The 24,828-nt window shown below is 45.0% G+C and overlaps 1 protein-coding gene across 9 annotated transcripts in view; it reads right to left on the bottom strand.

Moving 5' to 3' along the window:
* Positions 1 to 24,828, bottom strand: part of NCK2 (NCK adaptor protein 2) — a 147,661-nt gene that overhangs the window by 53,328 nt on the left and 69,505 nt on the right. For 7 of the 9 annotated variants that reach the window (XM_040623666.1, XM_040623664.1, XM_040623665.1 and 4 more), the window contains exon 2: positions 21,806 to 21,990. The gene's annotated coding sequence lies outside the window, so the exon portion shown is untranslated. Of the gene's footprint in view, positions 1 to 21,805; positions 21,991 to 24,262; positions 24,365 to 24,620; positions 24,743 to 24,828 lie in introns of those variants that run through there. The other 2 variants (XM_008699084.2, XM_008699081.2) reach the window with 2 other exon arrangements.

The following is a 24,828-nucleotide window of genomic DNA, read 5'->3' as shown; positions in this document are numbered from 1 at the left end:
CCATTTTCCATTCCCACAAGCAGTGCACAAGGGTCCCAATTTCTCCACATCCTCACCAGCGTTTGTTGTTTGTTTTGTTGGTAGCGGCCATCCTAGTGGATGTGAGGTACGCATAATTTCTTAAGTGAACCTTCTTTCTACTGGGTCCTGAAGATAATTTGTTAGTGGATGGCAATTGTCAAGAAAAGGAAAGTTTTATACTTTATAACTTATCTTGGGTTTTCTGCTGTACCCCCTTCCCCATCTTTTTTTTTTCTTTTTAATTGAACACTATTAATTTATCCTTACTACCAGGATCAGACACTCCCCCAAATTGAACCATATTAAGAAAAATATGTTAAAATGTGAGTTTGCAGAAGTTTATCACCAAGTAGCTAATTTTACTATGTGAAATGCCTGGACACAACCAGAATTCCAAAGACTAGACTAACAAGTCAATAAGACTCATTATGCCTCGGAAATTTTCCAGAAGAAGTAGAATTGGGCGTTCTGTTGCTTCAGTAGACTTTGGGAAGTGCTATTTTTTATACTATCTTTAGACATAATTGACCGCTCAGGCCCGAGAGTGTCCAGCTTGCTAACCTCGGCTGACCCATTCTCAGTTTCTACATGAGCGGCTTAGACGTTCGTCATGCTGAGAGGAGGTTATGGACGTCAAGGCCCGAGTGTCGTCATTCTGGAGACTCGCTGTCCACGTAATAAGCCAATTTCATCACACAGTATTAACTGTAAACCACGTGGAATTCCGAACACCTGCACTGGACCTGGAACCAACATGCACCGCCTGACGCTGACCCGGAAGACATCACAGCAACGGGGTCATGAGACAAAGGACAGAAATGGAAAAATACCCCCCCAAAGAAGCAAACTCGTAGAGGAAGAGCAGGCAGAGCAGGAAGCGGCAGTCTGTGGCTGCGAAGGTGGGAGAAATGGGGAGAGGCTGGAAAAAAGGATAAAAGCTTTTGAACTCTAAGATGAATAAGGTCTGACATCTCCTATAAAACAGTGACTACAGTTGATAACAGTATATTGGATAACTCAGATTTGCTGAGAGAACTTCAATGTTCTCACCAAGACAAGAAATACATATGTGACGGGATGGATGTTTTAATTAACATCCAGGTGGGGAGAACCTTTCACGATATACACGGTAAATCACCATGATGCACGCTTTAATATCTTAGCTTTATTTGCCAATTATACATCAATAAAGCTGATATGAAAAAAAGAAAAATACTCATCTATGAAAATGGACACTGACGGCTTTGGCAAAATTTGACCCTCCGTTACCACGCCAAGGGAGTAAGCAATATTTTCAGACGACGCAAACCCACTGCTCCCAAAGTAGACACTTAGCCACTCATCACCATTTTTAGGGGTTTATTAGGCCTTGCTATTTTGTCCCCACAAAAGTAATTGTAACTGTTATAATTTCGGTATCTATTTCATAAGCATGTAAACGTGTAAATATCATGAGCTTCCTCGGTTTCCTAATGAATTCAGCTACACCAATCAATACCTGACCTTCTTCCTGACCACTTATCATTCACAATCCTCCGCCTGACTCTGAAACACATGAGTGATTTTTAAACCATTCCATACTATCAAGGTCTCGATGTTCAAATATAATTAAGCTGCCAAAATCATTTTATTCTGCAGATATGCAAGGCTTATGCCCACATTCCTAAGTCTTCTATGTCTTCGACTTTCCTATTTAATGGGGGAAGAAACATTACAGAAAGCCCCTCCGTACCAGCCCAGGGGATGGGGAGCCTCACCCGTCATGCAGAGGACCTGGTGCATGGGAGGGGACCTGACTACTCTACAGATACGCCTACAAATGCTTTTGTAAAGGTAAATGCTGATGTTTATTCCAAATGTGTGACTCTTTTAAGGATATCTTGGGGCACCTGGGTGGCTCAGTCAGTTAAGCATCTGCATCTGGCTCTCGGCTCAGTGGAGTCTGCTTCTTCCTCTCCCTCTGCCCCTCACCCTGCTCCTTCTCTCTCTCTCTAGTAAAAAAAATAAAATCTTAAAAAAAAGGGTGTCTTTCCTATCATTTAAGAAAACAGAAATAAATGAGAATTTCTAACATCTGTGCCTGATTTTTTGAAATAAATTTTATTTCTTAGAACGATTTCAGTTTCCCCTACTATTAACATACTACATTAGAATGGAACATCGGGACAATTAAGCCATTATTAACCAGAGTCCATATTTTATTTGGATGTCCTTGGCTTTTACCTAATACCCTTTTTTAAAATCCACAATCCCACCCAGAAGACCACATTACATTCGGTCCTCATGTCCCCTCAGGCTCCTCTTGGCTGTGACAGTTTCTCGGAATTGACTCATCTTGATGACCTGTCCAGTTTTGAGGGATACTCGTCAGATCTTTGTAGAACGTCCCTTGGCTGGGATGTGGCCGGTGTGTTTCTTCTCATGGGAGTGGTGTTAGCGGTTTTGGGAGGAACAGCACAGAGGTAAAGCACCGTGTCCATCACATAGGATCACGGAAAGATACTGTCCAGGTGACTCATGTCTGGTGACACTGACCTGGCTGGGGTGTGTCTGCCAGGTCTTCCTGCTTCTGCGTCATTCTGTCTCTTGTCTAAGAGACACCTCTAAGCAGAGGACACCCTTGGGTGGGCTTCTGCTCCACCTTCCTCAAAGAGGTGGTATCTAAGGAAGTTAGGTGCTATTCCACACAGAAGACTTGTCTCCCTTCCCCTGGCTTAAAATTCATTCATTTATTTGTATCGGTGGACACTTATAGATATTTATTTTAAACTCTGGGCTACAATCCAGTATTTCTTATTTTGTGGCTCAAATTGCTCTAACTTTGGCTGTCAGGAATTCTTTCAGTGGCCCCTGTGTCCCTTTGATACGCCACCATCATTGTGAGTGTGTGTGTGCGTTGAGTACATCCTTACGTTCTGGCATCACGAGATACTCCTGTACATCTCCTGCCCTGGTCCCAGGATCAGTATGTCTGACTTTATAGTAACCACTGGTACCTACATCCCACCTCGTGTGCATCTTACACACGCGCGTTCCCCTGTGCTGGCTCTAACCCAGCTCCTGGGTCACAGCATTGTTAAAGAAAGTAAAGGAGCCATTCTGCGGGCCTGCTGCTGTCTGGCTTTGACTAGCCTTCCCTCCTGCTGAGCAATGCCCTTAACAAAAGCCTCTCCCTGGTTCCTAATGTACCTGTCACTGTGTCTCCCTGCTGACTAGCCCCATCCCCTTCTCCCACCGCCTATTTCTCCTATAGCCTCGGCTGGGTCCCATTCCCCATCCTCACTAAACAGGCCTCCCTGATCCCACCCACAGTCTGCTGTACATACTTAATGCTACTGCAAGTGCAATTATTTTTACCCTTGACTTAGGTGAGCCAAACCTTGGTAACATATGTCAAGAGCACCTCAAAAGACCCCAGTTGCTATAAATTGGGGCTCTGACACGGCCACCCAAAGTCCCCAGGGGGCACTTAGGAAACGGGTCGAACCTACCCCACCCCTGCCCCAGGGCAGCCGAATGTGCTACAGAGGTGCTCACAACCTGCTGACCAGTCCCACTTTATACTTCTGGTCACTGGCCCAAGCAAGCCCTGGGTGCTGCCTGGCAGCTCGCTCCGGGTCCTAAGTGAACTCCCTCCTTCCATCTATAAGGGGTCTGTTTCAGATCTTCCTTCCCCCTCCACGAATGTCCCCCGCCCCTTCTGCAGTCTCAGGTGATGAATGACACTGAGAGAAACAGAAGCAGTCAGAAGGAACCCCCTACCTGTGCCTGTGAACACGCCACTTGTCCTTTTGTTCCTGGGGTGGGCATCTGGGCACCCAGGTGCCCGCCCTCCTCTGTGCACTGGATCCCACCCCTCTGCCCCTGGAGGACCTGTGCCTCTCGTCAGTCCCCACTCCGCTGCGTCATGAAAACTCTCCTCCTGTCCAGATCATCTTACCTGCACGCTGACAGCTGACACTGTCCATCAGCCCTTTCTTGAACACGCCCCTCACTTGGCTTCTGGGCCATCACACAGCCCTGTTCCTTCCTCCCTGACTGTCCCCACTCAGTGCCCCTGCTGGCTTCTGCTCTGGTCCTGACACAGACATGCAGCAGTAGCCAGGCTGTCTGGGAGTCCCTACTCCGTCTGCTTGCAGCCTGGATGAGTCCATCCATCCTCCTGGCTCCGAGCGCCATCTCGATGCAGGTCGCTTCCAAAAGTAAGTCTTCACCCTGCTCCTGCCCCTCAGTGCCAGACTGTTCCACCCCACTGCCTACTGAACCTACCGAACGCGTCCAGCTCAATGTCTAATGTGGTCCTCGAACTGCACAGGCCCGAAGACAACTCTTCATTCTCCCCACGAGAAACAAAAGAAAGCTGATCAAGTCAACAACAACAAAACCCTCCTGTGTCTCCCACAGCGTTCCCTTCTGAGGAAAGGACATAAATGACAACCATTCATCCAGTTGCCCGTCAAGCCAAAGATCTTAGAGCGATCCTACAGCCTCTTCTCCCGCACCACCCACCCCACGCAGCAGACCCCGCAGGCTCGCCTCCCAAAAATGTCTCCAATCCAACCACTCCTCGCCCCCTCTACTGCCCGCTTAAGCCAGCAGCCCCTCTTGCCTGGACTGTGTGACTTTCTCCTAACTGGTCTCTCTGGGTCCACCCCTCCCCGCAACCCCACTTGAGACATGCACAACGGACAGTGATTTGTGTCACTCCTTTGTCCAACCCCTACTACAGCTTCCCATCACGTCATCGCAGAATCCAGAGCCTTTACAAAGGCCTCACATTACTTGACCTTGGGCCCTTTTCCTCCACGCTCGTATCCTCCTGCCCCTCACACTTTGCTGTTCCTCAGAACGACCAGGCGAGCTCTTGCCTGCAATGCCGTTACCCCGATATCTGCAGACTCTCTGTCCCCTCGCTTTGCTCAAACCTCTGTCCAAACGTCCCCTCCCTCGCCCCATCCCTTCCCTGATTCAGTCCCACTCTGCTGAGCCCCGCCTGCCCCACCTTACCTAACACAGTTGCCGCGCTCCCTCCATCCCCTCGCGCTGGTTTCTGGTTTCCCTGGCACTTCCCAGGAGTACTTCATGCATGTCGTTATTGATTGTCTATTTTCTCCCACTGAACATAATTTGTTGAGGACAAGGACTTTGTGCCCTTGTAAACAGAGCACTTAGGCGGGCCTGAGCCGATGCGTGTCCCCAGCAAGCATCTGAGGGAGCGAGGGGATGAACGGCCCACGGATGCTCTTTATCAGTAGCTGCTGGAGGCCTCCACCAGAAGAATCCGCTCATGGGTATCAGATACTGAAAGGCTGTCCTGTGTCCTGGTTTGCAGCTGAAGTCACATCTAAGATGCTTCATCTAAGACGATCTCACTCCTTGAGACGGCCATTGTTCTACATAATAAGGGCTCTTTACTCATGATGGAAGCCATAGAAGAATTCCAATTAAAATTTTATATGTTATACTCTTCAGCTACTTTGAGTAAAAGGATGAAAGTACATGGAATAGACATAAATATTCATGAAATGCAGATCAATAATGAAGAGTGAATCTTCCAACTCTTTCTAGCAACTGCTTAGCGTAGCAACAGATCATGGGAGATGCCAGTTTAGGCAAGCCCACAGCACATCTGAGAACGCACAGTCCAAGACCAGAGGACACACCTGGCGAAGATACTCTAAGTACTGTTAATAAAATTCCAGCACTGGAAAACTTTGTATTTATCCTTTTCGACCCCCAATTTCGAAACAGGCAGTTGAACACTGAAACACCACCAAACAGATGTGGTCCTTTCAGCAGAACTAGAAGAATATAAGATTCCCTTTTATGTGAAAGCATTAAAGTTTATAACTAGTGGTATCCATTGCTGGCACAATAAAAGACTCAATTCTCATTAAAAGAACGTCTGGATTCTCAAGTAGGAATTCTCGATTTCCACAGATTAAAATCTCATGAAATATACTTGGAAAAAACCATTGTAAGCGCCGCACATAATGACAAAGGGCTGGCATTTAGAAGACTAAAAACCCTTCAATTCCAGAAGAAAAAGACCAACAGCTCGATTGAAAAGCAGGCCAAGGACACAGTCCTTGCACAGAAGGGCAGCACAAATGGTGACTACATGCCCAAAACACTCTGCCACGTTCCTAATTGGAGAACGCAGTAAAGAAGACGCCTATTGACCCAAGCTGGATAAAAACGGAACAGGCTGATGATACAGGTGTTAGGACGGCTGGAGAGACGAAAATGGAATGACCACGACAGAAGACGATCTGTTGGACTTTTCCTGGAAGCTCAACACGGCACGCGGTACGCAGTGGCACCTTCACTCCGAGTCACAGGTGGGAAAGAAACAGGCACGTGTGAGTCAGGGCACCTGCCCAGCAATGCTCACAGCAGCACTGCTGTGACAGAGAAGAGAAACAAAGACCCCGAGCAAGGGGAGAAGGCGGTGTGCGGTCACACAGTGCTGTATCACACAGCAGGGACACGGAAGCAAGCCTCCCCAAACCACACAGATGACTCCCAGAAACCAGGCAGAGTAGCGGAAAAAATCAAAGGACGTCCTACAAGGTACCATTTTCGGAGAGGCCTGAGACTAGCCAACTCGACGATATTGTTCAGGCTTACCTATGTATGTAGTGAAATGAGCTTTAAGAAGGGAATGGGAGCAGCTGGTGGGAGCAACTGGCAGAGCATGCGACTCTTGATCTCAGGGTCATGAGTTCGAGCCCCACATTCAGTGCAGAGATTACTTAAAAAAAAAAAAGATAAAAAAGCAAGAGAACAAAAGAATGGGCAGTTGAGTAAATAAATGAGGGAGAAAAGACAAATGTCCCCAGAAGAATTCCAAATAAACTATGTTGCTCCCCCACCAAGGAGGGGGAGCTTAACTCCACTCACTTAAGTGTGGGCTGCACTCAGAACTCCTTGCAAGGAAGACAGCATGAGAAGGGCATAAGGAGGCACTCTGGAGCCAGTTGCTCAACGCCAAGGTCACGTGGGTAGGACAGAGGGACAGTACATACCCTGAATATTATGTGATGAAAATGGCCCTTTACTCCTATGGTCTCCAAAAAACCCATGACCCTAACAATGAAGATCAGCGAAATCCCAACTGGGGGCCACCTGACAAGTGCTCAAAACTGTCCAGGTCACTAAAAACAGGAAAGTCTGAGGAACAGTCAGAGCCTTAGGACACATGACGACTAAATGCAATATGCGCTCCTGGATAGGACCCTGTGCACCTGGGGATTTTCCGTCCTCCGAAGCATCCTTTGATATTACTAGAGCCATTCCTGCTTCTCTTTTGATAATGATTAATGTTTGCATGGTATATATTTTTCCATCCTTTTACTGTCAACATATACGCAGACAAATATACACATGCATACATACCAACTATCTCTGAAGTGTTCCAGGATACGACGGGAGAGACACATGTCCTTAGAGGACACGACACTTAGGTGGCCGGTGTTTTGTGCTAGAGTGGAGGCCTGCTGTAGGCGTAAGTCAGGAATGGGCCAAACCCAGGGGTCCCAGGGCTACACGAGAGAGTTCAGAACCCTACACGAGGTAATCCAAGTGGAATCTGGCTCTCATTTGGGAATAAGACATTTCTGGTTTATTTAGTTGTATTTTTGCAGCGAAAAACCCCAAGTGATCAGGTGTTCTCTACAGCAGTCTCTCTGAGTTTTCCACGCCTGAGACCGTCAAAACGACAAGCTTCCCCACAAACATCAGCCACACTGCAACCAAACACACACCTGAGAGGACGGAACGGGTCTCACGGGGTCAGCCCCCCCCCCGGGACACAGAACACCTTCACGCCAGATCTAGAGTCACAAAGGACACAGTGCAACCACCTGGTTCATCAGCCGATCCGTCCGGACCTTGCGGCACTAGGAGCTCCAATCCTGGTCACCAGGACACTTAGACCTAAGACCCCGGGATCCCGAGGCTAGAGGGTGTGGGTCCAGAGCCGAACACATTGTACGACACCACTGATACCAGAACCGACTGTGGCGATGCTGCCTTTTATAAAGCTCTAAGTTATTTCACACCTCTCCTGTGTTCCACATGTAACCCAGATATTGGCTCCACTGCGCAAATGTCAGAGCTCTGTAAAAAGTCCCTTTCACACAAAATAATACGGACTCTGCTGTGTGATTTCTCCACTGACCCTGAGCCCCATTTTGCAGAAACCCATCATCCCTCACGCTGAAATCTCCCAAGTAGAGAACATAAGGCACGGAGAGAAAGCATTAACAGCACTCCTATTTCTAGTATGTTCTAGCACCCAGGCGCCCTGTGCTGCTTCCTGTTTCTTTATTATATTCTGCTCGATTTCTGGGTAGAAGACCCGTCTTCCTTGAGGGGTAGCTCGTTGTAAGGATCAAAACTCAGAACTGCCGGTAAACACTGTATCAGTGGTGGCACGGAGTTTTTAAGTTCCGCAGATCATCTACACCGTGACTACGTGAGCGTTCTCAAAGGGAGGACTTCAAAGTCGAAGGTCTCTTGCAGGAAGATGGATGCAAAAACAGAGACGCGCAGGCGCAGCTCCCTCCAGGAAGGTCTAGAGCCAAGCCTGAGCCTGGGGGCTCTCTGGGAAAAACGCATGTTCCAAAGTGGCCCAGAGCACAGAGGGTGTGAGCCGGGCACCAATGCAAGTCAGGCTTCTCTAGGAAACAGGAACACTGTCCTGTGACATCCTCTTACCCTTCTTTTCTTGCCTTACCTGTGCTCTCAATCGCAAACTAGTCCTTTCTCTCCCCAGGGCTAAAATAAAATCCAGGGCCCACATGTGCAGTTTCCAACCGGCTGATCAGAAAGACCTGAGAAGCTTTAAAATAAAGCAAAAAAGTCCACGCTTCCCAAAATCAAATCCCCAGAGCTGGGACCTGGGCCCCGGCTCTGTGTTTTTTGAAAGAGCCTCCAGGAGAGGAAGCAGGTTTCGGAGTTCTGCTGAGGAGAACGCTCGCACCAGCAATTCTCCCCTGTGTCGGCAATCCCTGGGGAGCCTGCAGCAGGAGATGTCCAGGCCCATCAGCCCCTCCAGGTTGGTGGGTCCCTTGGGCAGTCAGCAGGCACTGACTCAGAGTTCCCTGAGGCCCGTGTGCTTGCTTCTGGAAAGAAAACAGTGAGGCAGAGGCCGTGGTACACCCGTCTCCTCTGGTCCCGAAGCACCTGTCTGGTCCACCCAGCCAACAATAGGCAGCAGCATGGGCAGCTTGTAGCTCAGGGAAACCCTGGTCCCCTCTCCTGGAGGTGAGACGCCACTGGGAGATGAGCCCCTATGTTCGCTGCCAGCTGGGACAGGAGGGGGGCCTCCAGTGTCGCTCACACCGTGAACGCTTCTTCCTGTAGAATTCTGTGGGATGTGGTGGCCAGGACTGTGGTACAAAACCGTACCGTCCCTGAACTCCAAAATCACAGCCGAGCACTCCTCAGGTCCCTCGACGTCACTGGCCCAGAAACCAAGGCCTAGATGGTCACACACAGCCGCGAAAAGCACAACTGAACGGATGTCAGTCCCTCAACCCCATGCCCGCACACACACCACTTTCTCCAGAGGCCTCTGTTCGAGCACAAGTCAAAGAGGCTTGGAATCTAACCACCAAGAAAAGACGACCAACGTTTAACGAAACTGTGCTCACTCTGGAGTTTGGGGAGGATAAGACGCAGTCATTTGAAGATGGCCGGTACACAGCTTTTCCCACAAAGAGGCGGCCACCAGACCCAGGCTGCTGACAGGAAAGACTTCTTATCTCAGGCTCCTGGGATCAATGGCTCTCCTCAGCTCCTCTGATCTTGGCGTGAAAGTCTCTCGTAGTCTTTGTAAGCACTACAGAATCTACAACAAAGCCTCTGGGTAAGATCATAAGCTGCAAGTCCCCAAACTGCTAAATAAAACACGTCTGGAGAAGGGGGTCTCAGATCTGCTGTGCTCCCCGCTCCTTCCCCATGAGTGTGTAGTGGTGGGGGGACCGAGGGAGGGGGAGGGGTTAGTGGTGGTCCAAGCCAAACGCGGCCTTCTGTGGAAACATCCCACCTGAGCACGAAGCATTCTGCTTGCCCCACTGGCCTTGGGTCTGGCCTGGGGTCCATGGTGGCCCTGGGCTGCTCCTGACTATGGCCGGCCCACACTGTGGCCTGCACAGCATTCCACACAGGAAGGTCAGAGAGCCAAGGGCTCTGGGCAGGAAACCCACAATGGATTCCAAAATTAGGATCTCCCCTACTTCTTCCAGAAAGCAGGCCAGCTCAAACCTAACCAATGAACTTGTCAATGTTATTGTTGGTCAAGTCCGGCTCTGAGTGGGTGAGAAGACACATGTCATTTCACAGTGAGATGCACGGTGGGTCCCCACAGGCACCGACCTGGCAGGTGGACACAGTTGCCCTCCCCTCAATAAGCACTAGGTGATCCTAGTTTCCATTCAAAACTTGCTCCTGTTACTGTCTTGCTCATTAACACAGTACCAAAAATCCTTCCCCTTAAACTGTGATCTTCTATGGTCTGATTTAGTCATACAAAGTTTTATTTAACTTCTTGGAGCCAGTCCTATTTCCAAAGAAAACTTTTCCAATGTTCTCATAAAAGTCAACAGGAAACACCATTCTGACGGGCAGAAATCTAAAACTCAGGCTGCATTTTTGCTCTCTACACTGAAGCACACCAGTGACACGAGAAGGTGGAAGTTAAGGACCACCCCTGCCCTCTGCCCCGGAAGTGTTCCAGGACCACCAGCCATGCTGCCTGTGCAAAGAGCTCTGCGGGCTCCTGCGCACCCCTTCAGATCAGCACACACTGGCAGGAGGTCCATAAAAGGAATTCTCATACTGACACAGCAATTCATTTTTCAACTTTATTGAGGGATACTTAATATAAAAAAAAAGTCACATGTATTTAATATGTACAATTTGATGACTTTGAACCTATGCACACACCTTGGTATCATCGCCACGAACGAAGTAATAAACACGTCCACCACCTCCAACGGATTTACCTGTTCCCGGTCTACAGATGGTCCCCAACTTCCAATGGTTCAACTTAGGGTTTTTTCGACTTTATGATGGCATGAAAGTGACATGCATTCTGTAGAAACTGTACTTCGAATTTTGAATCTGGATCTTTTCCCTGGCTAGCGATTGCGCTCCAATCCTCTCTCAGGATTCTGGGCAGCGGCCACAGCCCCTGCCAGCCACGCAGTCATGAGGACCAACAACCGGTACGCTGAGACCGATGCTGGTTTTCACTTTCAGTACAGTATCCAATCAATCACGTGGGATATTCCACACTTTATTGGAAAACAGGCTTTGTGTTAGATGATCCTGCCCAACCGTGGGCTAATGTAAGTGTTCTAAGCACGTTTAACATAGGCTAGGCTAAACGATGCGTTGACAGGTGTATTAAATGCCTTTTTATATTTATATTATATAAATATTATATTTACATAATATTTAAATATTATTAAGTATAATATTTTCAATTTACGATAGGTTTCTTGGGATGTAAACAGATTCTGAGTCATGGATGATCTGTAATTTGCTAAAAGCCTCCATCGCCCTCCCCTGCGACACATGCACATAGCGGGAATGTACTCTTTGTTTTTCTGGGGGAAGGCCAAGAAAAAAAAACACTTTCCTAATTTCGGAACCCTGACTGCAGCAATGCTCTCATTCAAAGATCCGTGTGATCTGTTTCTTAGTATACTGTTCTGTCACATCGACATGCCCGGTCCGGCGGCTCTTAAAGGAACAGTGCCGCTAAGTCACTGTGCAATCGAGCGTGTACAAGTAATTCTAACCCGTGACCTCGTGGCTCATTTCCTTCTTTTACAAAATGGTGGTGGTGTGGGGAGAGAGGGAAGAGCCACGTCACCTGGTTTTAAAGAGAAATTATCCAAGTTTATATGAAAATTCCCTTGTAAACTGTTAAGGTACAATTCAGAAAATAGTGGAGAAATGACAGAAATGCCCTGAACTCAGCTTCTACAATCTGTCAGAGAGAAAAGAAGGGGGGAGGGATGTGGGGAGCAAGGACTTGCTTTTTTGTGCTTTTAACTGGTTTTTCCAGCTTTCTAAGAAGCCACACTGCTAGGGCACGGTGGGTAGGGCAAAAAGAAAAATGCTTGATTGAACTTCGATCATCACTTCAACCACTGGAAAATGATGACTGGAAAATCACTGACTACATTTAAAAAAACACATTAAATTGCAATTTTATGAAGCTTCACTCTGTACAAAGGTGCGTGGAAGTATAAGGGATCACAGGGAGGACCCAGCACATGGCAGGTATATGAGGTCCTCTTGCTCCCACAAATGACTTCTTCCAAAGGTCGTTCGTAAGTTAGGAGTCACCAGTACACGGTGACACTGAAGGATGTCTGGGAACAGCACAAGGGGACGTCCAAGGCCTGCATCTTGGCCTCAGCTTGGTCCTGAGCTGCTGAGCTCCCCCGGGGACTTCTGGAGGTCTAAGGCCCTCCATGGGACTGAGGTTCCTGTCGCCCACCCCTCCGGTCCTTCCCAAAGCCTTTCTTCCTGCTCCCTTCCTTAAGTTTCCAAAAGAGACTTGCTTCCAAACCATACTTAGTTGCCGGGGACTTTTCTATGGGAAAAAATAAAGCAAATAAATAAAATTCATGGTCTGATAAGAGTGAAAGGCTTTGGGTCAGGAAGATGGGGATGCACCGCCTGCTCTGTCCTTACGCACGCTGAGCTCTGGCCAAGCTATTTAATCTCTCAGAGCGTCAAGTGGTGCCTGGTGCAAGGTAAGTGTGCAGACCACGAGTGGTTACTATGTCATTGCCAGGTTATGTCAGGGTCACAGGGAAGAGAAAGAACACGGGCTTCTAAACCATGACTTGACTAGTGTGCAAGTTCAACCCTATGACACAGGCAATCCTCTTAACCTCTCCTGAGGGTTAGTGTCCCTGCCTATAAAATGGAGGCAATGACATCCGTGTTCCAGATTAGAGCTAACAGTAGAGGAGGCAAGCCCTGTGCCAGGTACCAGGCAAGTGTCTTCACTGACTACACCACCTGGTCAACTGTGGTAGAATCAACACTGCAATATTTTTAGCAGTTGTCAATACTTACTAGGTATTTATTTAATCAATTTATTTAATTGATTATCACAGACCTAGCTGCTATAAAAACTGGAACATCAGAGGCTAGGGCTATCCCCAGACACCCAGTCTCCCTTAAGGAAGACCCAATTAGTCCAGCTGCCGAGTCCCTACCCCAGATTCCTCAGGACTCCCAGTGAAGGGGAGAGTGGCAGTAAGGGGGCCAGGATGGTCCCTTCTACTTTGGCATAAATCAATAAGTTACTTCTAGATACCTTCCCACCCAATATCAGCCATAGACCTAAAAACTTAATGACTGAGAGATGGGTCTTGTATGTAAAAGGTCTTGATCCCTGTGGGGGTCAAGTGAGTTACCAGCAGTCTCGTTGTCTCTAAAATACAAAAAAACAAACAAACAAACAAAAAAAAACATCTGGGCAATATGGTAAAAGTGAGGAGAAAAATTATTCCTAGGTATATAAACTCAGGAAAAAGTGTTACTCTACAAATTGAGGCTGCTATAAAGACAAAAAATAAAAATTTTCCTTTACTAAAAGAATTATTACTGGATAGGATTTTTATGAATGTAAGAGTGACATATATGGTTGGCTTTTCATTTTCTCTTGCCCAATGCCTGCTTAAACAAATCATTGCTGCTTCTGTAGTAGGCTGGAAAATGATGCATACAGATTTGTTATCAGATGCTTAGAGTAAGCTGTTAGGAGATGTTTTATATAAGCCTCATGGTAACCACAAAGCACAAACCTTTAATAGATACACAAAAAAGAGAAAGCAATCTAAGCATACCACTCGAGGATCATCAAATCACAAAGAAATTGACAAAGAGAAGCAAGAAGCAAAAGAATTACAAAAAGCAAGAAAACAACAAAATGACAATAGTAAGTGCATAACTATCAATAATTACATTAAATGTAAATGGACTAAAATTCTCCAATAGAAAGATGGGCTAATAGAGTGGCTGAATGGATAAGAAACCTAAGACACAACTATGTGCTTCCTATGAGGGACATTTTTCAGATGTAAGGACATACACAGATTGAAAGTAAAGGGATGAAAAGATATTCTATGCAAATGGAAACCAAAAAAAACCCCCACAAAAAAACAAAAAACAAAAAAACAGGGGTAGCTAAACTTATTACCAGACAAAATAGAATTTCAGCCGAAAAAATGTAATTAAGAGACAGAAAATATGATTATATAATGATAAAGAGGTCAATCCAATAAGATATGACATTTGTAAATATTTATGTACCCAACATAGGAGCACCTAAATAGATAAAGCAAATATTAACAGATGCAAAGGAAGAAATACAGAGCAATATAGTAATAGTGGGGGGCTTTAATAGCCCACTTACATCAGTGAATAGATCATCCAGACAGAAAATCAATAAGGAAATTTGTATGTAAAATACATGCTAGAACAGATGGACTTAATATTTACAAAAGATTCCACCTCACATCAACAAAATATTTTTCTCAAATGCATACAGAACATTCTCAAGAACAAATCATCTGTTAGGCCACGAACAAGTCTTAATAAATTTAAGAGGACTGAAATCATATCAAGCATCTTTTATGACTTATAATGATACGGAACTAGAAATCAATTGCAAGACAAAAACTAAAAAATCCAAAAGGATGTGAAGACCAAACAATATGCTACTGAACAATCAATGGGAGAAAGAAGAAATCAAAAGATAAATCAAAAAATATCTTGAGATAAATGAAAATGGAAATACCATATACCAAAAGTTATGGGATGCAGCAAAAGCAGTTCTAAAAGGTAAGTTCATAGTTATAAAAACCTACATTAAGAAAAAAAAACAAAGATTCCCAAATAACATAACTTTACACTTCAAGGAACTATAAAAAGAAGAACAAATGAAACCCAAAGTTAGTACAAGGAAGGAAATAACAAAGACCAGGGTAGAAATAAACAAAACAGAGACTAAAAAGACAATAGAAAAGATCAATGGCACTAAGAGCTGGTATTTTGAAAAGATAAAATACATAAACCTTTTCTAGACTCACCTAGGAAAAAAGAGAACTCAGATAAAATCAGAAATGGAAGAGGGGACATTATAACTGATACCACAGAAATACAAGGATCATAAGAGACTTACCAAGAAGAACTGTACACCAACAAATTAAATAACCTAAAAGAAAGAGACAAATTCCTAGAAATATACAACCTATCAAGACTGAATTATAAAGAAATAGGAAAATCTAAACAGATTATTAGTAAGAACACTGAACTGATAATCAAAAACCTCCCAACAAACAAAAGTCCAGGACCAGATGGCTTCATTAGTGAGTTCTATAAAACACTTAAAGAAGAATTAATACCAATCCTTCTCAAACTCTTCTGAAAAACAGAAGAGGAGAGAGCACTTCTAAACTCGTTTTATGAGGCCAGCATCACCCTAAAACCAAAACCAGACAAGGACATTATAAGAAAAGAAAATTACAGCCCAATATCACTGACAAGTATAGAAAAATCCTCTACAAAATACTAGCAAATTCAACAGCATATTAAAAGAGCATACACCATGACCAAGTGGAATTTCTTCCAGGGATGCAAGAATAATTCAACAGGTGCAAATCACTGTGATGTACTATATTAAGAAAATGAAGAATAAAAATAATATGATAATCTCAACAGATGCAGAAAAAGCATTTGAAAACATTCAATATCCACTAATAAAAACTCTCAACAAACTGGGTATAGAGGAAATGTACCTCAACATAATAAAGCCCACAGCTTATATCATACCTAATAGTGAAAAGTTGATAGCTTTTCCTCAAAGATCAGGAACAAGACAAGAATGCCCACTCTTGCCACTTTTATTCAACATAGTACTAGAAGTCCTAGCCAGAGCAATTAGATAAGAAAAAGAAACAAAAGGCACCCGAATCAGAGAGGAAGAAGTAAAACTGTCACTATTTGCAGATGACATGATATTATATATAGAAAACCATAAAGACTCCTACAAAAAACTGTCAGAATGAACAAATTCAGTGAAGTTGCAAGATACATATCAATATACAAATATCAGTTGTGTTTCTGTACATTAACAATGAACTATCAGGAAGAGAAATTAAAAACAACCTCATTTACAACCCATCAAAAAGAATAAAATACCTAGAATTAATTTAATCAAGGAGGCAAAACATCTGTACACTGAAAACTGCTAAGACACTGATGAAAGAAATTGAAGAAAACACAAATAAATGGAAAGATACTCCATTCTCATGGGCTGTAAGAATTAATATTGTTAAAATGTCCATACATGGGGCGCCTGGGTGGCACAGCGGTTGGGCGTCTGCCTTCAGCTCAGGGCGTGATCCCGGCGTTATGGGATTGAGCCCCGCATCAGGCTCCTCTGCTATGAGCCTGCTTCTTCCTCTCCCACTCCCCCTGCTTGTGTTCCCTCTCTCACTGGCTGTCTCTGTCAAATAAATAAATAAAATCTTTAAAAAAAAATAAAATAAATAAAATAAAATGTCCACATAACCCAAAGCCATTCAGAATCAATGCAATCCCTATCAAAATTCCAATGGCATTTTTATTAGAAATGGAATGATCTTAAAATTTGTATGGAACTGGGGTGCCTGGATGGCTCAGTCGGTTAAGTGTCTGCCTTTGGATCAGGTCATCCCAGGGTCTTGGGATTGAGCCCTGAGTCGAGCTCCCTGCTCGGTGGGGAGTCTGCTTCTCCCTCTCCCTCTGCCCCTTCCCGCCACTTGTGAGCTCACACACTCTCTGTCAAATAAATAAAATCTTTAAAAAAATCTGTATGGAACCATAAAAGATCCCAAATAGCCAAAGTAAGTTTGAGGAAAAAAACCAAAACAAACCAAAGCTAGAGGCATCGCACTTTTGATTTCAAGATATATTACAAAGCTATGATAAACAAAACAGTACAGTGTTGGCATAAAAAGGGACACAGAGATCAATGGAAGAGAACAAAGAGCCCAGAAATAAACCCATACATATATGGTCAATTAATTTCCAACAAAGGAGCTAAGAATACACAACAGGGAAAGAATAGTCTCTTTAAGAAACAGTGTTGGGAAAACCGGACATGCAAAAGAATGAAACTGGACCATTAGCTTACACCATAGATATAATTAACTCAAAATGGATTAAAGGCTTAAATGTAAGACCTGAAACCATAAAACTCCCAAAAGAAAATACAGGCAGTAAGCTCCTTGACATTGGTCTTGGCAACAAGTTTTTGGATTTGACACCAGAAGCAAAGGCAACAAAAGCAAAAATAAATAAGTGGGATGACATCAAACTCAAAAGCTTCTGAAGAGCAAAGGAAACCATCAACAGAGTGAAAAGAAACCTATGCAATGGAGGAAAATATTTACAAACCATATATCTGATAAAGGGCTAATATCCAAAATATACAAAGAACTCATACAACTCAATAGCAAAAACACAAACAAAAAATGGGCAGAGGATCTGAACAGACACTTTTCCAAAGAAGACATCCAAACGCCCAACAGGTAGTACATGAAAAGACGCTCAACGTCACTAATCACTGGGGACGTGCAAATCAAAACCACACGAGGTACCACCTCACACCTGTTAGAATGGCCATTAGCAAAAATACAAGTGGTAACAAGTATTGGCAAGTATGTGGAAAAAAGGGAGCACTTTCTCACTCTTGATGGAAAGGTAAGTTGTGAAGGTACAATCGAAAACAATACAGAGGGTTCTCAAAAAATTAAAAACAGATGATCTGACCATTCCACTTCTAGGAATATACCCAAAAGAAATGAAAATGGGATCTCGAAGAGATATCTGCACCCCCATGTTGACGGTAGCATTATTCACAATAGCCGAGATATGGGAACACCCTAAGTGTCCGTGCAGGGATGAATGGATTAAGAAGTGGTATATACAGGGGCGCCTGGGTGGCACAGCGGTTGAGCGTCTGCCTTCGGCTCAGGGCATGATCCCGGCGTTCTGGGATCGAGCCCCACATCAGGCTCTTCTGCTATGAGCCTGCTTCTTCCTCTCCCACTCCCCCTGCTTGTGTTCCCTCTCTCACTGGCTATCTCTATCTCTGTCCAATAAATATATAAAATCTTTAAAAAAAAAAAAAAAAAAGAAGTGGTATACACATACAACAGAATGTTACTCAGCTGTGAGAAAAAGGAGATCCTGCCATTCTTGACAACATAGATGGACCTTGAGGCATTACATTAAGTAAAGTACGCCAGACAGAGAAAGACAAATACTGCGTGGTATCACTCTTATGTGGAATCTTAAAAAAAAAAAAAAAGTCCAACTTGTAGAAACAAAGTAGCAAAGTGGTTGCCAGGACCTTAAGGTGGAGGAAACAGGCAGAGGTTGATAAAAGGGTACAACTTTCAGCTGTAAGATGAATAAGGCCCGAGTATCTCATGTATAACACAGTGACTAAGGTTGATAACACTGTATTATTTAACTGAAATTTGCTAAGAGGAGGAAATGTAAATGCACACACACACACACACACACACACACACACGAAGATAAATATGTGAGGTGAGGAACGTGATAATTAACTCTATGGCCAGGATTCTTTCACGGTATACGTGGTGTATCAAACTACCACAACGCACACTTTCGGTATCTTACAATTTTGTCAATCATACCTCCACGAAGCTTAAAAAGAGAAAGAAGGAAACGACGTGGACAGGATCACTGCTAACATTTGCTCTCCGATATCTGAATCAGCAACTGACAGTTTGTGGAATCCGTGCCTCCTTTCCTTCCCTTTGCTCATGAGTCTTATCACCTAAGCCATGGTCTTTCCTCCCCCGTAACACCAACATCCTTCTACCCCTTGGGCTTCTGTCCTGAAAATGTCTCCACACGGTTTTTCAAAAGATAAGAAATCTTCGACATAGCGTACAAGGCCCTTCATATCTTCCAGCCCCAGGGAACACCAGCCAGCCTCCAGTGACAGTGAACTAGAGTCCATTTTCAATGATACATGGGAAGAATTAAGTGCAGGCTATACATTCATTAACAGCGCCAGTGTAAAAGGACGGGCTTTACCACCATGCTTCTCCCACGATCCCCACTCCCCACACAGGCAGGGTCAGGGCTAAAGAGTCCCCAAGACTGCTCTTTAACTTCAAAGCAGGGGAGGCTCCAGGGAAGACAGGAATACAGGGTAGGGAAGTGTATCACCTGGAAAGAGGGGCTCAGGACTCCACTCAGGTCCCTCTGGGGTGCAGTTGGGACGCTCCACCTTCCTCAAACTGCTCCCCTCAGCCCAGCCCTCGGTGCAGGTCTCAGCTGGGACAGGGCAAACTTTGAGTCCCAATAACCGGGAAATGCATCCGAGGCTGACATCCCACTTACCACTTTACCAACCAGGCTAGCGCAGCTTTCATTTCTTTCCAAAATATGCCCTTCGATAGAGTCACCTGAAAGACCACTGACCCAAGAGTATGCTGGGCCCCCACTCATCATCGCTTCAATGACTCTAAGAGCCATTACCCAGAGAATCCGCCTCGCCTGTCCTTGCCGAGGGGACCCGCTATGCCTCTGCACACACGTGCCCTCATTGTCCAAAACTCACTCCGAACAGCTTCCCGTGACTTTTCCAGACTCCTCTCCGAGGGACACTTCACTCTGCCTTGGGCACCAGGGACCCACTATGAGAACATCAACCAGAGCTGTCAGGGTCCTGCCCCCATCCCAGAAGGGCAAGAGAAATGCTGTCTAGAGCTTATTTTACCTATTTTTGTAGCTGCTAAAACACTGTAAGAAAAATAGCCTAGAATCCAATTGGTACTTGCAATATTTATTATTTAGATGGATACATCTAATGATTTTCCCACTGGACATTTATCTAAACCACAAAAGTAATTTTTAAGAAGTTACAGGATTTTGGCCATAGATGTCATGAGCTTACAAAAATTAATTATTTAAAATAATATGGGTATGGATATTTTTATAAGTGTCTTTTCATGGTTATGAATGATTCTCTACCTAATTGTACCCAGGAATCAACCATTTGCCCAACAGTCATTGACACCTGCCAGGCACTCGTGCAGAATACACTCCTAGGAGTGAGCACATTACTTCCCTGCCTACCTCTCTCTGAAAGAGACACTTTCAGAATAACTAAAATGATAAAGTGTGTTCATATCATTAAGTGTCAGATGCTGATACTGATGAACTACTGATGAATTCTGACGATCAGATTTGAGGATTTGCGCTAATTTTTCGCTTGTTGCCATGAAATACGTGACTGCATTTAGAAAAGACTAAGTCTTAAAAGGTTCCACTTCAATGACTATTAAAAAAAATTGATTTGCGACAGATAAGAGCTTTCCTGTGTAATGGAAATCTCCTAGGACTGGACGTCTAACACCCCAATGGTGTTTATCTTATATCAGGTCTGCAAGAGAAACTTGGGAGTGCCCCATCAAGGCATGATGGGGTGCCAGGCTAGGAAGAGACAGGTCCAGGGAGCAGGGTCAGAATAACTTTGAGCACAGTGGGAGGAAGCAAGGAGGACACAGAATCAGGCTGCGCAATATGACCTCCAAGCTCTTGATTCCAAACCAGGACCTAGATCTGGAAATCACAACACTCTCAGTAAATGAGACGTGTCATTTCCTCCAAATGAAACCATAAAAGATAATAAGGTGAAGACATCCAGACACTTAATCTTACCCTTATGAAATACTACATATTATTTCTGTGCTGTTCTGGATACCACACATCAATAAGGAACATAAGTGAAATTAAGAAGCCTCCAAAAAAGAAAAAAAGAAAAGGTGGTCAAGGGGAAAAAAAGCCCACTCACAAAAAGTTTAGTAGTAGTTTTAGACCAAATGAAAGACAATTCTAATTATATGAAACTAATAAACTTATAGATATCACACCAAGAGATTTTACTGTCCAAAGTTATAGATCCAAGAATAGTTTAAAACAATTTGTGAATACTACAGGCAAGATAAGGGTCTGAAGGAAAGCCTATGAACTGGGTGCTCTTCCTACTGGAGATGAAATTGTACCTTTTCATAGAGCAGGCCAGAGACAGACCACAAGATTATTTAAATCAAATGTCCCAAACGATTTCTTAGGGCTGAAAAATCTCTCTGTTCTACAGACACATGTTTTTGTCCAGTACCTGTTACTACAGGACCCCTGGGTCTCCGAGCCCACATGCTGTATTACAGGTACGGTTTTAACACACGTGACACAGATTTCTCATACAAACAAGCACAACATTCCCCAGAACCCTTTATCTGTTTGCATGTTTTCATGTAGACTTAGCTTCCCGAGACCAAAGTCAGAAGGAACTTGATGAGACTAAAAGGAGCCTAAAGGCAGTTCGTGTTTCTCTCGCGCTCCCCACCACAGCACACAGAAGGCCCAGCTCCAGACCACCTGTTGGGCTGCAGAACTGGGGCCCCAGGGCATTTTACAAGTAGGGGACACCCACCATTCTGCTTCCTAACTACTCCATGCCATCGTGTGCTGATGCAAGAACAGCGATCTAATTTTTGAACCAGAGCCCTTGAGAACTTCAACCTGATGTGGCTCAACACATCAGGCCCACACTTACTGCCGTTCAACTCACGTAAAACCTACTCGGCAAATCGAGCACTCGAGGCAAAAGCACCAACTTCCTGCATTTGCTTTAAGCAGGGCCCTGCAGACTTACCTTTGGCTCTCAGTTACAAGAGATGACTGGCAAAATGCAGAACTCCTCAAATGGTGAAGTTCTCAGCTGGTCACACGCCTGAGGTTACAAAGCTGCAGGAGTTCTCCAAATTCTCGAATCCAACCCAAATCTCAGGAGAGAATTATGATCTGGGCCATCACTTGTATAGAAGGAACATAGGAAATCTAAAAGGAAATAGAAAAAAAAAAAAACAGAAATTAGGACTGCCTGCTTGCAAGTAACTGCAAGATTATTTATTCGCCTGAAACCAGTATTTTTAATACACCCCAGAAACAAGTTGCTTTGTACCTACTGACCTCTCCCTAAACAAAATCGTTCTCCTCCTCTACCCTCAGCTCCCCGTTTCCAGCTCTGAGGCAGTCAGGTACCTCTGTGGAGGGAGGAGATGGGGAAGGCGGGGACAGGTGGCCGTCACAAGGCACCTCTGCTCCCAGGATTCTTCCAGCCTCCTTCCAACAACTCCTCCCCACACCCTTCAAAGCCTGCCAAAAACAAAAGAAAGGTGTGCCAAGTGGAAAGGAAGCAAGTCTGAGAGCCTAATTAAGGGAGAAGGGTTGCAGAGAGCATGGATATTTACATTCAGAGACTCCCTCCTCTTTTGGAGGGCTCCTGCACTGGCCATTTATTGAGAGGGGCCCCCTACTGGACCCACAGCCTTCTGCTAAAAATACCCCTGCGGGAAATTCGAGAATAATATTCTGAAACCACAAGGAAGTTGAGACAAGAGAAGCCTGACAGAGGTGACCGGCGGCCTCTCCCTCCTGCTCCTGGAGAGTTTGCTGCTGCCTCATGTTCTCTGTACGTGGTGGCTATTTTCAGCCCTGACGGCGTTGTTGAGGGGTCCCTGAAGCTCTGTGGACCTCCGGCAGAGTTCACTGACATTTTTAATTACATTTCAAAGCCAGAGGGGATCTGTCCTGACAGTTCACTCAGAGAAGATCTATTAATTCATCCCTGGCATGATTATGACCCAAAACGTTAAATACCCCATAGAAAAATCAAATTCTATTTTAGTCAAATAGAAAAAGATAATTCAAGTAGGACTTTCATAAAAATGTTATACAGCAAGTTCATAAATTTTGATTAAAAAATTAATTCCTCTTTGTGCACTCTCTAGCATTATTTTAAAGGCTGCATGACTTTTTATTCCCAAGATTTATTTATTTGTTTGAAAGCAAGAAAGAGGGGATGGAGGAGGGGGAGAGAGAGAAAGTCTCAAGCAGACTCTGAGTTGAGTGTGGAGCCCAACGTGGGGCTCGATCTCTCAACCCTGAGATCCAGACCTGAGCCAAAACCAAAAGTCTGACGCCTAACCAACTGAGCTACGCAGGAGCCCCAAAGGCTGCATGACTTTTTAAAAATACACGATTTAATACAGGGCAAAGGTGATGCCGAAACACAACAGGAATACTAGATTGGGGCAAGACAGTAAATGTGCACCTGGACAATTACACCCTTCCCTCTGCTGCATGTTTACAATGAAATGACAGGGTTTCCAGAAATAGACCAAGTGCTCTATTTCACTTTACTGCGCTTACTGAAGAAAGCCACCAACTAAACACAGCCGTGCCCACAAATGCTACCTCTATATTAGTATTTTCAGGGGTATAAGCTGGATTTTTAAAGCTTTAATTGAAAAGTGAATTTGCCTGGAGTCAGATCGCCCAGGCCATTGTGAGGGGGTGTCTGCACGGCTAGCAGACCTGTCTACGTATACGGGCCTCCCTCTGGACGCACCGTGCTCTCACCAGCGAGATTTTTAAGTTTTCACGATAACCTTCCACGATAGCTATTAACACCCACTTTTTCACATGAGGTAACTTTCTCGAGAAGGTGAAGGGTTTTCCTTAACAGGCTTCAGTGAGGCACGCAGGCCTCCAAAGTTCTAGACCCACCACTGCCACGGCAAGCCTGGTGCCACAGCCACCTTATTCACCAGCCCAGAGCGAAAGAACAACGGGCTGCATCTGGAAGCCCAGTCGTCTGATGCTCAGTGTCGCGGGCAAGAGAGAAAAGCCAGACGCAACAGAGCGGGATTTGAACGAACGAAGGAGCTCCAATCAAAGTGACATCATGTCAAGTTCATTTAAAGGTGCCCGTGGCCATCTGGGATTCAAGCACGACAATGCGTTTTCTTGGAGAAAAGCATTTCGTGGACAAGCTGTCCGTGCACTCGGCATACACCTCAAATGGAAATAAACAGAGGGATCAAAACTTGTGTGGACCTGGGTTTCAATGTGGCCGGCCGACGGCCTATGGTTAACATGGTGGGGTTATCAGCATATTCAAAACCTCTGTTAAGGCCAAGTATTTCAGATCAGATCTTAAGTACAAAGATCTAAACCCATCAGGAAAGCAGACACTCTTGTGCAAAAACCACCTCAGACTGCAAACACTACCACGTACACGGTCAGTTGAAGTACAGAAGGCTCTCACCCAAGAATTCACCCAGGGATGGTCTACACAGCACGCTTCAGGCAGATGGGACTCTAAACGGGTCGATGTTTTCCTTTGAAAATATTTCTCCACTAGCTCCCTGCGCATCTCCCTTTAGAAACAGAAGAGGAAGAGGTAGGACTATAAAGGAATTAACACTAATACCAAATATATCTCCCTCCCTGCATTATTTTGGACCCCCAATAACACAAAATTGTGTCATTGTGAAATCCACATGATGGTCTGAATTCTCTGTAACACTGATGTCTTCTTTTTCTCAGCTATGTTTTGAAAAACCCGTGCCACAACTTGGGGTTTCTCCCCGGTCTTTTGGGGTGGAGGCAGTGGACTGCAGCACCTGCTTCTGCTGTAAGGGCAAGCTCTGGGCCTGCGTGCCTCTGTGCCTCGGTCTGCATGTCCAGGAGCACTGCCGGTCCTGGGCCCCGAGCCTGGCCCCGAGATGCCCGCGAGGGGCTCTCTTAGTCTCATTTAAACTTCCAGTGCCTGCTTCAGCACCAGACACGTCTTCTCGGTGGTCCCAGGCAGTTTCCTTCACACCTGCACGC

Source organism: Ursus maritimus, unplaced genomic scaffold, assembly GCF_017311325.1.
Source record: "Ursus maritimus isolate PB19 unplaced genomic scaffold, ASM1731132v1 scaffold_6, whole genome shotgun sequence".
NCBI lineage: Eukaryota > Metazoa > Chordata > Mammalia > Carnivora > Ursidae > Ursus > Ursus maritimus.
Note: the sequence above shows the minus strand (reverse complement) of the source record. Positions and strands in the feature narration are given on the sequence as shown.